The 16,232-nt window shown below is 40.0% G+C and overlaps 1 protein-coding gene across 11 annotated transcripts in view; it reads left to right on the top strand.

Annotated features, from left to right (window-relative positions):
* The window catches only part of CTBP1 (C-terminal binding protein 1), a 241,593-nt gene that overhangs the window by 175,172 nt on the left and 50,189 nt on the right, over nt 1-16,232 (top strand). The gene's annotated exons all lie outside the window — the stretch shown is intronic.

The raw sequence follows: 16,232 nt of genomic DNA on the forward strand, positions 1-16,232 counted from the left end.
TAACCGTCGCGCCCGGCCTAGGCGGTGCGGGGACCGGGCTGTGTGTGTGTGTGTGTGTGAGGGGAACGGGGGAAGCGGGGAGGCTATGGGGGGGGGGAGGATCGGTCCCCGCCGCCGAGCACCGCGCTTTGTGTGCCCGGCCCCGCCGCTCCCCGCACCTCCCGCGCGGCCCCCCCCGCGGCTGCCGGCGCGGAGCGGGGCTCCCCTGACGGCGGCGGCGGCCCCGCAACTTCGCCCGGCTGGCTGCGGGGCTGAGCCCCAGACAGGAGCGGGAATGGAGGAGAGTCGGCGGGGGAGGCGCTGCCGGGGGGGGGGGGCTGGAGCTCGGCGGCGGGTGCGATCCACCCGCCAGTAATAATAATTAATAGTCATCATAATAATAACAACAAGAACAACAACGCTAAGCCCAAGGGCTCTAAAACTCCATCCGGCACGTTAATTTGGGGTGGTTTGTTGGTTCCCCCCCCCCAGCCCGCCTCGGTCCCGTTTGCTCTCGGGCTGAGCGGTGCCCTGGCTTTGAACTGCAGAGAAATGCTGCTGGAAGTGCCGTGGAGAGGGGGGTAGAAAAGGAGCTGTGCTAATATCTCAATAAACAGGAAGTTTAAAAGCGGCGTTTTGATGCTGTGAAGTGCTTAAGGCCTGGCTGTTCAAATGATTTTTGCCAGATTTGCTGATTGGTTATATATCTCAGAGGTAAGGCTCTTTAAATGTGAATTTCTCTTTTCCCTACTTTTCCTTTTTTTTTTTTTTTTAGTTGTTGTGATTTTGTTTTGTGAGGGGTTTTAAAATTTTTTTTTAGTGTTTTGTTGTTGTTGTTTTTTTTTTTTAAACGTGTTGTGGCAAATACATTTATGGATTGCTCCTGGTTTTGAAGGTAACATGAATAATGTGCATAGGCTTGATGTTACATATATACATATATATGCCTCCGGAACTGCTTGGCATAAATTACCATGTTAATCTGAAGGTAATTTTTTTTTTTCCTTTCTCCAGACGTAAGGAGACAGAATGTCGATTGTGTTTGTAAACATTATGATTTTGTAAGCAAATGATAGCAAAAGAAGGGTACAAAGCAGAGCATAAGCCTGTTTACTGCAAAGATGCAAGTCAGTGTGCTGTGCTGCTTTGTTTTCCTCTTTAAAAATTAAACTCAAAGTCAGGTTTTTAGTCATAGTGCCAATCTGGACACAATAATGCTAGAAAATACTGTTATCTGTGGTGTTTTTTAGAATTTCACCTGTTATGACTTAAACAATTTAACATCACCTCATATTTTAATAACTTATCCTTATCAGGAAGAATGTTTGCTTTTAGGCCATGATGGAGCTGCTAAAGATAATAATCCTTTTAGCCTCATTGAAAATAATGAGACCTTATAAACGGCTGTGAATGTGTACTTTTTTCTCAGTGAATTAAAATGAAACATCATATTTGTGATGTACATATGTGATTCAAGTGCATCACACTGATTCCTTCTCCTGGGTCTTAGAAGATGTAAATATTCGTGTTTAGCATTTGAGCCCCTTGGCAAGTAGCCTGATGCCTTTATTGAAATGTTTTAAATCTCATTATTGTATCCCACTAGGAAGGGAACAAGAAAATACTAAGAAAAATAAAATCTATATTTAAGTAATTTCAGCTGAAATCCCATTGAGCAACACTTAAAAAATCTATATCCTTTATAAATAAAAAGGGTTCGAAAGCTCACCATGAAGTAGACTGTGGCAGTAGAAAGATAATTGTCCAGTGCATCTCTTTGTTCTGTGGTCTTATCTGTTTTATCTATTTTTAGCTGAGTGTTGGTGGAGCAGGCATGTAAAATTAGCAGCCCCAAACTGCTAACTTTGGTGTATTTTATAACGTTGCTCACTATTGACCCTCAAAGGCAGCAAGATTTCAATATGGGAATTCCTTAATGTTTAACAAATAAAATCCTCTTTGGTTTACTATTATGTTGGCCTTCCCAGGAGTAAGCTAGTGACAGAATATTTTGTCCACTTACAATTCACTGGTGTATTTCAAACCAGAATTATACAGACAACCCCCTGCCCCCAGCCTGCCCCAGCTTTTCAGTCTGAACAAGAACTAGGTGTTTATGGTGTGGCTGCAATTCCCAAACACAAGAGAGAAATTGAGAGAGTTAAACCGTTCCCTCATTTTGTCATTGTTAATGTAAAATAACACTTCGGATGTGAATGGAGTTTCTGTGTGTTTATATAATGCATCAGGGCTATAAATGGGTGCAGAGTCAGTGGTGTGTTCCCTGTCCTGTAAACACACAGACACCCCCACGCCCCTAGAAATGTAGATCCAGGATTTCCCTATCAAGGGATGTGTTATTTTGTTCCTGAATTGGTAAATAAAATAGTAACAAACGTGAGAATTGTTGTAGTCATGCAGAGTAGGGGATTTTAGTCAATGAAACTACTATTTTGAAATGGGACTACTACAGTCACCTCTGAATTTTTCAGTTCAGTGTTGTCATTTGTAGTTAAGGGTAGCTGGAGCAGGCAGCTCTGGAGCACACAGTGTGCTGCGTGTAAAAATCTCATCCTTGTAAATATTGTATATGCTAAGATACTTGGTCATAACGTGGAGTTCCTGGTAGCACAGCAAAACAAATTACGAATGTCCTTACTTTTGTCAGTTTGGTTAGTTCTTGACTAGTCTTTCTGTATCATAAGTAGCATCTGCCCTTTGTTTAAAATGCGCAGTGCTTTGATTTACTAATATCTCTGAGAGTTACTGTTTTATTTACGATGGAGACAGTGGTCGCAGGACTTGGCCGAACGTGTGATCCCAGGGATTAGGACTGGGCTGCCTGCTGTCAAGTGTTATCAAACAGATACAGTTGCACATTTGCCAACATTTTAAGATGCAAAGTCAATCTCTCCTTATCAAAAAATAATATCTAGTGCAGATGGGTGACTAGTCCTGTTTGGGGACAAAATTGACATTAGCTCAAAGCACTTGTTTACATGAATATGATAAGAATTAATTCAAAAAGTTTATTTTACAAGAAAATAGTTTGAACAGCAATAGGTGTATGGAAGGGCACAGACCTACATGTATTTTAAATAAAGATGCTGAGGAGCAACATGATCTTTAATTTGCTTATGTGAATTATAACACTTACTGGAAACCAGGCGAACACTTTGGACCACAACTGCTTGTTTCCACTTTGTCTTTCCTTACTTAACATGCATTTGTGCTAAGTCTGTTTCGTGAGACTTTCTTGGAGAGTTTGGTTACTTGTGTGTTGGGAGTCCTGCCTTTAAGAGTAATATTTAGGTTGTCACCTCCCAAGCCAGCTGGGAACATTGATGAGGTGATACTCTGCAGCATGTGTCAAGCTTTCAAATCCCATAGGAGTTGACAGTATAGCAGCCTCATCTGAGGCTCCCTAACCTTCCAGCCCCGTAATTATTTATTTAGTGAGAGAGCAGAGGTGGAGTTACGCTTCTAATACATGTCCTAAAATTTAAGGTGAGGATAAAAGTGGCAGCACACAGCCCTTTAGTCTTAGCTCCTCTGCCACACATGCTTTCTCACTGCCAGACAGCGCAGCAACAGATTTACAGTTTGGGAAGACAGAAGTTCCCAGCTGTGTTTTCAGGTCTCTTTCACCCCTACGCTTTGAGAGCAAAGATGGTGATTCATTTGAATCTATGTATTGATTGGGATAAGGCAGCAAACATTCATTACAGATAAATCTAAAATTAACATTTCCTCCTGAAATACAACCATTTGCCTCCCTCAGCAGTATTCCTCTGGGAAGACCAGAGAAGTGTAGCAGTGTTTCCAGTTGTGGTGGGTGTTTTAGGATCTTTTGGGCTGTGATTACCGTAGGACCTTTTCTAATGCACAGTAATCTCAGCCCATCTACCCAAACAGTTAATCTGCTCAGAAGTATTTTGGGAATCTGGCAGCGTCAAAGCATTGGCTGTTTGAAACTGGTGTAAGACCTTACGCAGCAGTATTGCAGAGGGGGAGAAGTGGAGTAGGTGCCTCATGCTACAGAAAAGGGTGCTGTGAGTCCCCGGGTTTGACTTTTTATGGGCGCTTGTCCTTTGTTGTTCAGCTTTGACTTGACAGTTGACATGAGCAAAAACTTAAAATTCTTTTTGAACCTGACACCCATCCAGTTTCTTGAGTAATATGAGACAGTCCCTGGGCTCGTCTAATTTGTACCACCTCATATCTGCTGTCTGCAGCCACACTGGGGACACGGAGTATCTGGAGCACAGCGTGGCTCAGCCGCACCCTCAGCTCTGCCTGCTGCGAGCACCGGAGCCCAGGCAGGAGCTGGCAGAGGGGACAGTTGCCCCAGCACAGGTCCTTGCTATATGTGTGCTGCAAAAGTAAAAGAATAATAACTTTGAAAAAGCTCACAAAGTAAAATTAAATTCCAAATAAAAAGAAAACACTCAAAAGACACCCGTCTTGAAAAATATCTATATATTAGATGAATAAGTTAATGATTTTTGATGTGCAAAATACAACGTTTATGTTTGCTATAGCAGAGCAAGAATTTTTGAGGAAGATTATGATACATTAACTTGTCTCCTTTATATAATATTTTTGTCATCTCAAGCATATCATGTTTCCTGTATCATCATTCCATTTGCTAATTATCCAGTTTATGTCTAATGAACATAATTGAAAATTGACATTGATTTTTTTTTTTCTTGGAACCTAATGTTTCTAATGCTATATAGCATGTTTCAAAGTTGGTATTTGTTTTGAATGACCACTTCTCATTTCTGTGTTTTCATCTCTTATTGTATCTTCCTTTTTCACGGGGCTGTTGGAGGAACTTCCATGCAGTGTACCTGCCAGGGTAGTCAGCCAGAAGGGATTCTCTACAGAAGGCAGGAAAAGCTGGCCTCAGGGCTGGGGGCAATTGTTCAGAGTAATTGTAAAGTTGAGGTTTCAGTAGAAAGCTTTTTATTTCTCTTGCATATGAAGCCTTTTGTAGCTTCAGTATTAAAACATGAGGTAATGTGATTATATAATTTTGCTCTGCATTAGGTATTTTAAGGCATATTTTAATAGGTCTTTACAGGTCAGTGGATGTCCCCTATCTGTGCCCAAATCACTTTCAGCGAGTTGTGTCACCACCGGCAAAATTACATAAGTCTGCAGTGAAAGTTGTTCACGCTTTCTGACTCTGTATATATGCCAGAACTCACCACATTACCCTTCCTCTCCTTCTAATCTTTTTAGGAGAGCTCTGAAGCCAACTTACAAAAAAAAAGAGGAGGAAGCAGAGAAACATTTTTTACTTGGCTTGAGTCACAATTCCAAATTCCTGCATGCGGGCTAAATTTCTTATTGTTGGATGTGCGCTGTCTTCCTGAACAGCCCCAATATTTTTTGATAGATTCCATCTTCTGCATGTTGTATATGGACACACCCTGTGATAAGTGTCCCAGCAGGGTGTGTTGGAAGCTTTGCGGTTAATTCTCACACTTCCATGCAGAACGTGACAGGAGCGTAGCTGTTTTGCTGCCTTTTAAAGCAAGTTTTGCTTTTGCCACCTTCTGTGCTTGGTTGACACGTGACCTTCAGAAGCGAGAAGTATCTGTAGTTGGGAAACCACGACAAGCAGCCCAGTGTTATGCAGGTTTACAGAAATGTGTCTGACCTTGTGTAGGCCCTCACCCATGTTGGACAGTCAGAGCAGAGTCTTAACCACAGGTAAAGAGGCAGCAACAGAGCTCATGTTAGAGTGTCAGAAGGCCAGGGTGACTGCTGTTGGTGTGGGGGATTGTCCGTTTTTCCCACACTCCAAACATGATCAATAGGAATTAGCCTGTGTCTGCCATGTGATGACAGTGGGAATGGCAAATGCAGCTCTCCAAGGCTCTCCCTGCTGCATTCCCAAGGAACTGTGCTCCTTTCCTATGGCAGGACCTTGCACTGTGTGCTATAAAGCCCTGTACCCAGCCAAGCGGAGGAATGGCCAATGTGCTGTCCTGCATCACCCTTGGTCAGTCAGTGCACTGGGGAGTCAGAACTAAGAAGAAAGCCATGAGAGAAGCATCACTGCAGGGTATTTTCATCATCTTCTACTACACAGACATTTTTTCACTGTGCAGAAATGTCATTGTAGCCTCTGGGTGAGTCAGAAGTTGGGAGAATGAGCCAGAAAGGAGCTACGCTAAGATGTGTGCTCTTCAGTCAGGCTGGGCTGATCTGCGGGAGGTGAGTGCTGCCATAGGCGGCTGTTAGTCATAGGGATAGTCAGCAAGAGGTGCTGCAAGGGGCTGACAGGCAGTAATGTCTGTGCTATTGGTGGAGATCCCAGTATCTTTAATTTAAAAATGCCGAATTTCTGTTGGCTTCTGTGGGATTTTCACCTGGATATGGATTTTTAGAATTAGCCCTCTATTTTAAGATGAACTGTCCAAAATTACTGTTGTTTCTTCCATAATTGCAGCATAGCACGCTCAATACCATAAAGAAAATGTATGGCTTAGCAGCAACTGCAGTGTGAAGCACTTCATCAAAATTTCCAGATGAGTCAAATTTCATTAGGTGGTTGCAGCCAGTTTGTCTCTTGCTGAGTATGTACCTTTAGTCTTTGCAGAGTCATGCAGGACAAAACTGTTTAGCAGAGATAACCACAAGCCAGTCATCAAACTCTGCAACTGATATTTAAATATTTTTTTCTCTTTAATGTGTTGGACCAGATATGTTAAACTGTTTGTTTTCAACCAGATAATGAGCATTTTCACATTTGTGGTCTACCAACCATCTTAATGTGTGTCTAGTGCTTCACTGAATAGTATTAATGTGTATCACAACCTTTCTCATGTTGGTTTTCCCATTCGTGTAATCAGCATTGCTGAGAAGTGATCCTCAGCCATTCAGTGTTTTCTGTGTACCTTCCATGCTGACTGGAACTGGCTAGCTAAGTCTCTATCTTAAAAGACTATTCCTTGACCAAGCCAGGTCATGAAGGTACTGACCAAAGCCACTACAGCATTTTAGATTTTTTTTTTCCTCCTCACCAAATTCTCTTCTGTGTCCTGAAAGTCCACCTCTACTGGTTGTGCATCTTTCCTAGACTGCCTTGAGTCAGGATTACTGCCTTTCGTTTCTGCTGCTGGCTTTTGGTGTAGAAAGTCTTGTTGATTTTGGTTTGTATTAGCTTCCGGGATCCTTTAAAAAAATGCAACCTCAATTTTCAGTACCTCTATAAATGGGTTGCACTGAAAGGACTTATCACACTCACCCCGAATCAAGATTTGAAGTCAATATTGCAGTCTCTTTATTCTTCAGTTCTGTCAATTTTTCATTGATATTTCTGCACCTGCAAGACTGTCAAAGCCTGTTCAAATTGAGTTGAATTTGCAGATAGTTCTAAATGCAGAATATTTTCCTGTTATCCTAAAACTAAAGCGGCTTCCTACATTTATCTGCTCTGCTTGAGATTCCATGGTCAGCAGTTCAGCCATCAAAGCTCTACTTCTTTGTGAACTTTGAACTCAGCATAACTAGACAGATTTTCGATTTTTTTAATTTATTTTACAAACAAAAGCAACATCTGAGAAAATAACCTTTTATCTGTGTAGGGCTGTGGATGTATTTTAGCCACGCCAGTCTAGATAAAAAGAATGTCTTGCATTTTTTAAAAGCTTGTGGGAGGAGGCTCACAATAGAGGCTCCATTGTACTGTTAGTACTGAGCATACAGGAAATCACAAATTAGCTATGATGAGAGTACTGCAGGGGAGTTTTAAGTTTACTTAATTCCCATAGTATTGTATGGTTTTGAAAGCGTTTCACAATACATTGCCTTTTGGGTTTGGTTGTGTATGTCACTTGTATTTAGCAGTCTTCTCTTCAAGGCTTTTGCTTACCATGTCTTTGTTCAAAAGGTTTCATGTTTTCAATCCTTGAATCCAGATGACTTTCTTACTGTAAATACAGAGGCATACAAATACACTTGGCATTTATCTCATGACCACCCTGCAGCCATCTAAAATTTAAATCTAGCATTATATATTCAGCAGTGAGAACCACCTCCTCAGAGCAAGCAGTGAAGAAGGATTTTGAGTAGGAATTCTGGAAAACAGTAAGCTGCAGGCACAACTCTTTCTTTCATAGCAGATTTTGATCCTTGCATTACTCAGTTTCCAGCTGATATTGAGGCAAATCGGAGTAGGCTTCAAAAACCATAGGATCCTGGCTGCATCCTGCTTACTAAGCCAAAGTTATTGCAGGATAACCCTCTTGCTAAAATATTGTCCAGAGATTGGTTTCGCTTTGTCCCTGCCATTGGGGAACAAATTCTGTCACTCAGATGAAAGAAATAGGATTTTGAGAATTCTCTAAAATCATGTGTATAACTTTCTTAGTCCTGTTAATAAAGAAAAGAGTATACTCCTTTGAGTTGATAATTTAGAACCCAAAATCATGTGAATATTATGATTTTGTATTTGTTGTTATATCTTGGCTAACATCTTTCCCCTGGAGTTGTTTTTAAGCCTGTTATATTTTGTTAGTGATTTTCCTGAGCTTTGTGGCTTTGTTTGTTTTTTTTTTAAATACATCGAAAATATGTTAACACATACATAGGTACCCACAAAGAGTCAAAGGAAAAGTATCAAACCACCTAAGAAGTTAAAAATAAAGTTTGGGGGTTTTTTACTGTCTTGAGAGTACTATCTTATAGAGAGGATAAATTTTTCAAAGTGTGGTTTACATAAGTCTAGAAGCTGTTGAAATGCCCTAAAGATTTATTGGCAGGATGGGGTTTTTTGTGCAGCAAGGAAAAGGACCTAAAAAATAATCTAATTATCTCTCAGATTTTCAAAGAGAATTAGTGAAGATTAGTTTTCATTTCAGAAGACTAATTCCAAAAAAGAACATTAAAAAGTGATTATTTTTATTAATAGTAAATAACCTCGTCTGTTATATCCAAGATTTCTTTGATCACAAAAATGTATAGTGAAAGAAACAGGCCATGAATAAGCCATATGATACCTGGGAAATTGCTCACATTTAATTAAGTACAATTTTAAATGAAGTTAGTTAAGCTGGTGCAAGCCTGTTTGAACTCTTGTATAAGTGTAAACTATGCTAATTTCACATTTGCATTTAAGGTATTTAGGAATCAACAAAACTAAATAAAAATGTGGTACTTTGCTATGACTTTATACTGGACATGTATATTCAAGTTTGCAGGCATACTTAAATGTAAATACCACTTGTCAGTGTGGGATTTGTACATCTGAAAGGAACTTCACTGAAGCACCTGTGCTAGGAAATTAATGTCCTATAATGAGAACTGGATCAGATTCTCGAAGTCCTCTTTTAATCTTTTTTTAAATTTTATTTTATTAAACAAGAAGTTTCTAATGACTAAAAAATCTTAGGTGAGTTCTGAAGTGAGGTGCTGGGCAGCTGACTTTCAGGGCAAATTGGTCTAATTATTGGCAGAATTGGAAGATAGAGGGGAGCAGGGACAGCAATGCTAGCCAGTGTCCTATGTGGCAGTGAAATAGCTCAGATGATCTTGGTGCTCGTCTCATCCTTGCAAGAGTAGCCTCAGGAGTGACCTGGGATAATTTACTTCATTCCTCTGTGCCTGGTCCCACCACACAGTCAGTGAGGTGGGAGGGCACTCTGGGATGTGTTAGAAATGGCACCAAATTAGAGTTCTGTTGTTAATGGTGCTCTGAGTAGGTCCTTGGTACATCTTGTTTGTGTCGTGTTCTGTCACAGGGAGATGGTTTGGGAGGCAGCATGCTTTCAGTTGTAAACAGAGTTAAGGTAAATGCACTTAATAAAAGCCTGTGGCTTTACTGAACACAGTGCCGTACAAAACATTCTGCTGTGATGAAGGGCTTACTTTTTACAAATTAAAAATGTACTTTCCACCATTAAAGCCCTTCCTCTTTAAACAGCAGAAAAAACTTCTGTGCATTTGAATTGTGAAGTTGTATTTTACCAATTAGCTTGACAGAACATGCATGCAAACAAACCAGTAAAACACTGGTAAGTGATGAGGCTGCAGCTCCATGTGCTTTGTGCTGAAGTATGGGGATGTTATGCTAGCACTGAGTACTCTTGCTCCTGCTGACATGAAGGCTTGGAGCAGAGAAATGATTGTGAGCTATTTTTACTTAACAGTTGAACTTTGGAAGAGAAATAGTAAGGGATAATTTCTTTCAGTTTGAGTTTGCACGTTGTATGACTATTAAAAACTTCAAGACGACTGTTAAGTAAAGACAGCTACTTGAAGTGCCAGATGGAAAAAAAGCAAGAGAAATGCCTTCTGTTTAAAACAGAAAGGAGATTATTGCTCGTTTTGTTTTGGGGTCTTCTCCAGTCCACACGGTTGCCGTGCCTGGCACTCTTCTGTGTTGCAGTTTCTGTCGTGGGGCTCATTCAGATATATTAGATGCATAGCAAGATGCATTTCTCTTGTTAATTGTATGACAGAATCCTGGCTTCAAACGGCATTTTTGTCACATGGTACCAGATCTGCATCACAGCTTGGGGCTGCATTGCAGAAATTGGGAGGGCACTTTTTTTAGTTCCTACCCACATTGTCCAGTAAATGGTCTTGCAGTCATTGCAAACATTTGTGCTATTCTAGAAATAGGCTGGCTTTCTCAAAAGCTGTCGTGGTTTCTGAAATATGGTCCTGGCTGTTTGGTTTGGACACAAGTCTCCTTGATTCATTGTTTCACAGAGCAGTTGATCATCTTACTGTGTCCCTTTTAGATGGATCTAGTTCAAGGCCTATATTAGTTTATACATAACTTGGAGTAATTGAAAAATGTGAAAAATGTGGTGTTATTCTTCAGTTGACTAAAATTTTAAAAGGATGTTTTTTCCTGCCGACATCTGGAAGTCAGCCAGGTGAAAGTTAACATTCCCACAATACCTTTTCTGTGGGATAATGGGCAAGTTCAGGGCAACATTCTTTCTCTCATTTATATAAACAGACTGTGCTGGCCAAGGCTATGGGAGAAGTGTTGCTGAACGTGAAATTGTTGCTGTTTGCCCTCCCTGTTCTTGTTCTGTTGACAATGATTTTTTTCTTTAATTATTGTTCTCCTGTTTAAATAACATGGAATCTTCTGCTCTGTTACCATTTAGGATCTTGCCCCAGGCAGTGCTATATGAAAAATAAATGCACTCTGCAGATTATTCCATACATGGTAGTGAAACAATGTGACTAGTAAAAAAACAACTTTCAGAAGCTTCCAAAAAGTGGAAAGGTGTTGTAGAACAGTAGAGTCTCTCTGACAATAGATGAAAAGAGGTGAAGGTCTGAGAAGCTGAACAGACCTTTCATTTCACTCAGATTTGCCACCCTTGGTGCTTCCAAAATATAGCAGGAATAAATTGCCAGGGAAGTGTACACCTGGGTGTGCGGGTACTGTCTGCTCTGAGGCTGGCTGACAGCTTCCAGCTGCTGCTGCTGTTTGAGTAGGAGTGATTTAATATTTTTTTTATGTTAAAGATTGCTAGGAATTTATTAAAATACATTTTCCCCCTGTCAGAATTCATATCTTTGTACTTCCAGAGTTGCTGAACATTTTACATACTGCAGAGGTTATCGTGAAGTGCATAACTGCATATTTTATCAATTAGGAATAGTCAGTGTCAAGCATTTGTGTAGATTTCTTCTATCATTTTTGAGGATCTGAAATTTAGTGTGTACTGCCTCAAAGTAATAGTTTATCCATTAAGAAATGTGCAGAAGTTGTGGCCTCTCCACCCCGATGAGTTCCTATTTTTCAGCCTCTACAAAAAATACACTCATGCTGGGTTTGTTAGCTGTGGCCAGCCTTGGGGAAAAGGAGTCAGGAATATGAAGAATTTCAGAGATGCTGCATGTTTGCTCAGCAGTTTTCTTGAGCTGTGATATAAACGCTGTTCTTATTAAAGGATCATCTCAGTAACTTCAGAGCTTTTCAGCTTAGGTCTTTTCTACCAGATTTTTTTGTTTTGTTTTTGCCTTTAACTGGCAAAGCTCCTCCTAGAAAATGCATGTTTTTTTATTACTGGTGCTTGTTTAAAAGGGCAGCAAGTGGCTGTCACATCTGACAATTCAGTTCATAGTGAGTTCTGAATTGACAAAGGAAGAAAGTCTGGTGAAACCCTTCATCTTTCATGCTCTCTAGTTAGGTCAGGATATGGCCATGTAATTATTCCCTTTCATCCACTAATGTCACTGGGGTCCCTACACAGACTGAAGCTAGTAAATGAATCTAAAATTATTTTATGTAAACTTTGCGTTTTTCCATTCCCTGTGTATGCTCATTATCACTTCATCTGTGTGTTCACATAAGTTTGCAGGCAGTAGGATGGGCACAAGCACTTGTAAATTTCTGCTCTCTATGCAGAGTGCAGGAAAACCGTACGATTCAAATGCACTAAAATGTGTTAATGGTGGGATTTCCAACTTCCAGTTCTGTGACCATAATTTTTCCTCCGTTTTAAACCTCTAATGACTCTTAATATGTTTTCAATAACTAAACAGGAAGAAAACCAGTGTTGTTTACTTGATAAAATAAAGACATACTAAGAAACATAAATTTATTGTCCTGTCTTCAGTTTGTATTCATTTAGAACACAGGTTTTATGGCCCTTTTAGTTGGAAGCTTTTTATTTCTGTGTTTTAAAGAACAAATACTCAAACTGCTGGTTTTATTGCATGTAAATGTCAGTATCTTGGAACCAGCTATATTTAGATCTGTAGCATTCTCTTCTGTTCAATATTTCCATGCTTACTTGCTTGAAGTCTGTTTTTTCCACATACAAATGTATACATGTGAGAACCATACATGCCATGATTTATGTATGAACTTTCAGTTTTGCTGTAGTGCAGAAAGTGGTAGCATCTTTTTTTATCAATTGTGAAGTTGAATTCACTCATGCACATACACAATTTTAGTTACATCGGATCCGTGTGCACATCGTTATGTGAGCTCCTTCTGTGCAGATACATATCTGCTCATTCCTAACATGCTTGATTTTGCAACTCACACTCTTAACAGCAGACTGTCTCACTCTGCAAGCAGCTCTGCTTACTGATTGCAGAACCTCAGTACAACTCAGTGTGAATAAGGAACAAAGCAAGACCTGCTTACATAAAGACAAAAAATCCTAATGAAGGATATGCAGTATAACCTGTGCTTTCATGTCTACCAACTGCGAAACCTCCATAAGAACTGCTACTATTGTAGGAGTGTACTCTCCTCCTTAATAGAGGTGTTCTGTATCCTGTTTTTTCTTGTTGATGAGGGAATGACAGCTTTTAGAAGTATCATAATGATGGAAGTGCCATTAGCTGGATACCATTTACGTCTTGAAATGCATCCTTTGTTGTGTTCTTTGTTATTCTTGTAAAATAGTTGGGTATGGTCAGGATCTTGATTGCCAACACTTCTGTGTTCTTTTTATTTTCTTGTTTTGTAGATTATTCATTTTTTTTGTTGAGTTATGCGTATTTCTGTGATCAGTTGGCATGGAAACATGGCTGCTTTATAGGCCAGTTGCTTTTAGCATTAATTTGCAGGTACTTGTTTCTGAATGTGAAAATGGAAACCATTTATGTTCTTCATCATTCCCCATCATTAATACTTGCATGCTTTCTGATGCAATGTAAATTATCTTTTCTTCTGTCTTAGAAGGGAAAATGTATGGGTTTTTTATAGAGGAAGAAAAAAAAATACACTACTGTATCATGTGCACTATATTAAGAAGACATTTCTTGGTATAAAAATTATTGTTGTATATGTAACTTAACAGAATCAGTGAAACAAACCCTAGCACCAAATCTTAGTTTAAGCCCAGAAAGCATGTAACACTTTTCAGTAACTCAGTCACACCACTCGATTTATTTTCTTATTAATGATGTTGTTATACTATCCTTCCTTTTTTTTTTTTTAATTTTATTTCAAGAGTCCTGTTTTCCTGTAGGTGTTTGCTGAATTTCAGCTGGTAATGCTTATAAGTTTGCTTATATCAGTACTGATGAGGGGAATACTTTCATTGATAGTTTGTGACTTTAGTTAGTGGAGTTTGCAGCTTCTGAAATACCTCAGTACTGACAGAAGTGAACTTGTAGATTTTTTTTTTATGATGATTGTAGCAATATTCATGGTGACATAATGGAATGATGCAGTGACTGCTGCTTGGAGCAGAACAAGTTGCTCTATCACGTCTTCATTGTGCAGAGCAGTTAGACTATTAGTGTTTGTTTACATTTATAGAAATGTGAAACTGTATTTGTATACTATTTTAAGTATAGATAACTAAATATCAAATTTAAGACCTGCTATAAGCAGGTGCAGACTGTCTGCTTTTAATGTAGTTGCTTTCAAGTTCTTCAGGACGAGATTTAATCTCATTCTAATTTCTAATAGCTGCAGACTTTTGTCTGAAGAGCTTTATACAGATTGGATATGCAGAATAAAAATGAGCCTGGAATTAATTTACTTTGGCTCATACTTCTCCATCCCATTCTAGACTTCAAATACTTTGTTTCACTAAACATTTCATAGAAAGCACGCAAACCAAAGAAATTCAATTGATAACTGCTCATAACTCTATTCACATATTTAATAAGCAATCAGTTCATCTGGCCTATTTGGTATATTGCTGCACTGCAGTATCTTCATTCTTGAAGTTGAAGGTACATGCAATTCAATATAAAAACATAAGCCTCTGCAGGATTTGACAAATTGCAATAAAAGAACTACAGATTTGCAGATTAGGAATACATTGTTCATGTTATTAGTCCTATTTTTATGAATTTCACGGTATTATTCAGCAACCATATGGCTTATTCCCCCTGGACAGTCTAGAAGAAATAGTCAGAAAACAAACCAAACAAAACCCTATAGGTGTAAACCCCACATTTTCACATTTAATATTTTTTTCAAATAATTTCAGTGGGAAAAAAAATAGTTTGCTTCATTGCAAACCCTTCTACCAAAGCTGTTTGGAGCTTTCTTGTATTTATTTGCAAGTGGTTTTCTCAGAGGTTAAGAAAGAGCATTTCCTACAGAAGATGAGGGCTTTTTCTCTTGCTTTCAGCAGATTACAGATCAGTTTTTTATTAACTATGACACAGCTGTGAAAAGAAGTTAGACTGTGCCGCTTCCTGTGTGACAATATCTCATCATAAGCACCAAATAAAACAATTTCTCCTCTCTCCCTCGCCCCCACCTTCCTTTCTTTTCTCTCATAAACAAATGGGTCTGTTAGCCCAGAATGGTGAAAAATAAATGGGTCCCACCCTTTCATAATTTCGATGTACTTATCAGAGTAACGAAACAAGATGCACTTCTGTGGCTGTTGTAAACAAAGTTGTTTTGTTCTCCTCCCCATCCTTCCCTGAAGTGTCTGATGGTGCTTCTGGTCCAGGAAAGGCAGCAGCGAGAACCACATTGTAGGGGAGGGAAACAGACAACAAAATGCTGTTAACTGACTTAATTCCCATATTGGGACAATCTGAAGCATAAATACAGGCTGGGTGGAGAAAGGGTTAAGAGCAACCCTGGGGAGAAGAATTTGGGGGTTTTGGTGGATAAGAAGCTCAACATGAGCGAGTGCCGTGTGCTTGCAGCCCAGAAAACCAACCATGTCCTGGGTTGCATCAGAAGAAGTGAGACCCCACTTGGACTCTGTCAAGTTTTGGAGTCCCCACCATTAGGGTGGACATGGAGTTGTTGAAGTGAGTCCAGAGGAAGGCAGTGAAGATGATCAGAGGGCTGGAGCACCACTCCTATGAAGGACAGGCTGAGAAAGTTGGGGTCGTTCAGCCTGGAGGAAAGAAGGCTCCAGGGAGACCTTAGAGCACCTCCCAGTACCTGAAGGGGAAGAACTTCTTACAAGGGCATGGGGTGATAGGATGAAGGGGAACTGTTTTAAGCTGGAAGAGGGGAGATTTAGGTTAGATATTAGGAAAGAATTATTTTCTGAGAGAGTGGTGAGCCACTGGCACAGGTTGCCCAGAGAAGTTCTGGATGGATGCCCCCTCCCTGGAAGTGTTCAAGGCCAGGCGGGATGGGGCTCTGAGCAACCTGATCTAGTGGGAGGTGTGCCTGCCCATGGCAGGGGGGTTTGAACTAGATGATCTTTAAGGTCCCTTCCAACCCAAACCATTTTGTGATTGTTGTCCTGGTTGGTGTCCTGCAGCACTCACATCTTAGTTCTGATGGTTGGTAAATGTGAGGTCACGCAGCACTTGCCAGTTAC

Source organism: Apus apus, chromosome 4 (assembly GCF_020740795.1).
Source record: "Apus apus isolate bApuApu2 chromosome 4, bApuApu2.pri.cur, whole genome shotgun sequence".
Taxonomy (NCBI): Eukaryota; Metazoa; Chordata; class Aves; order Apodiformes; family Apodidae; genus Apus; species Apus apus.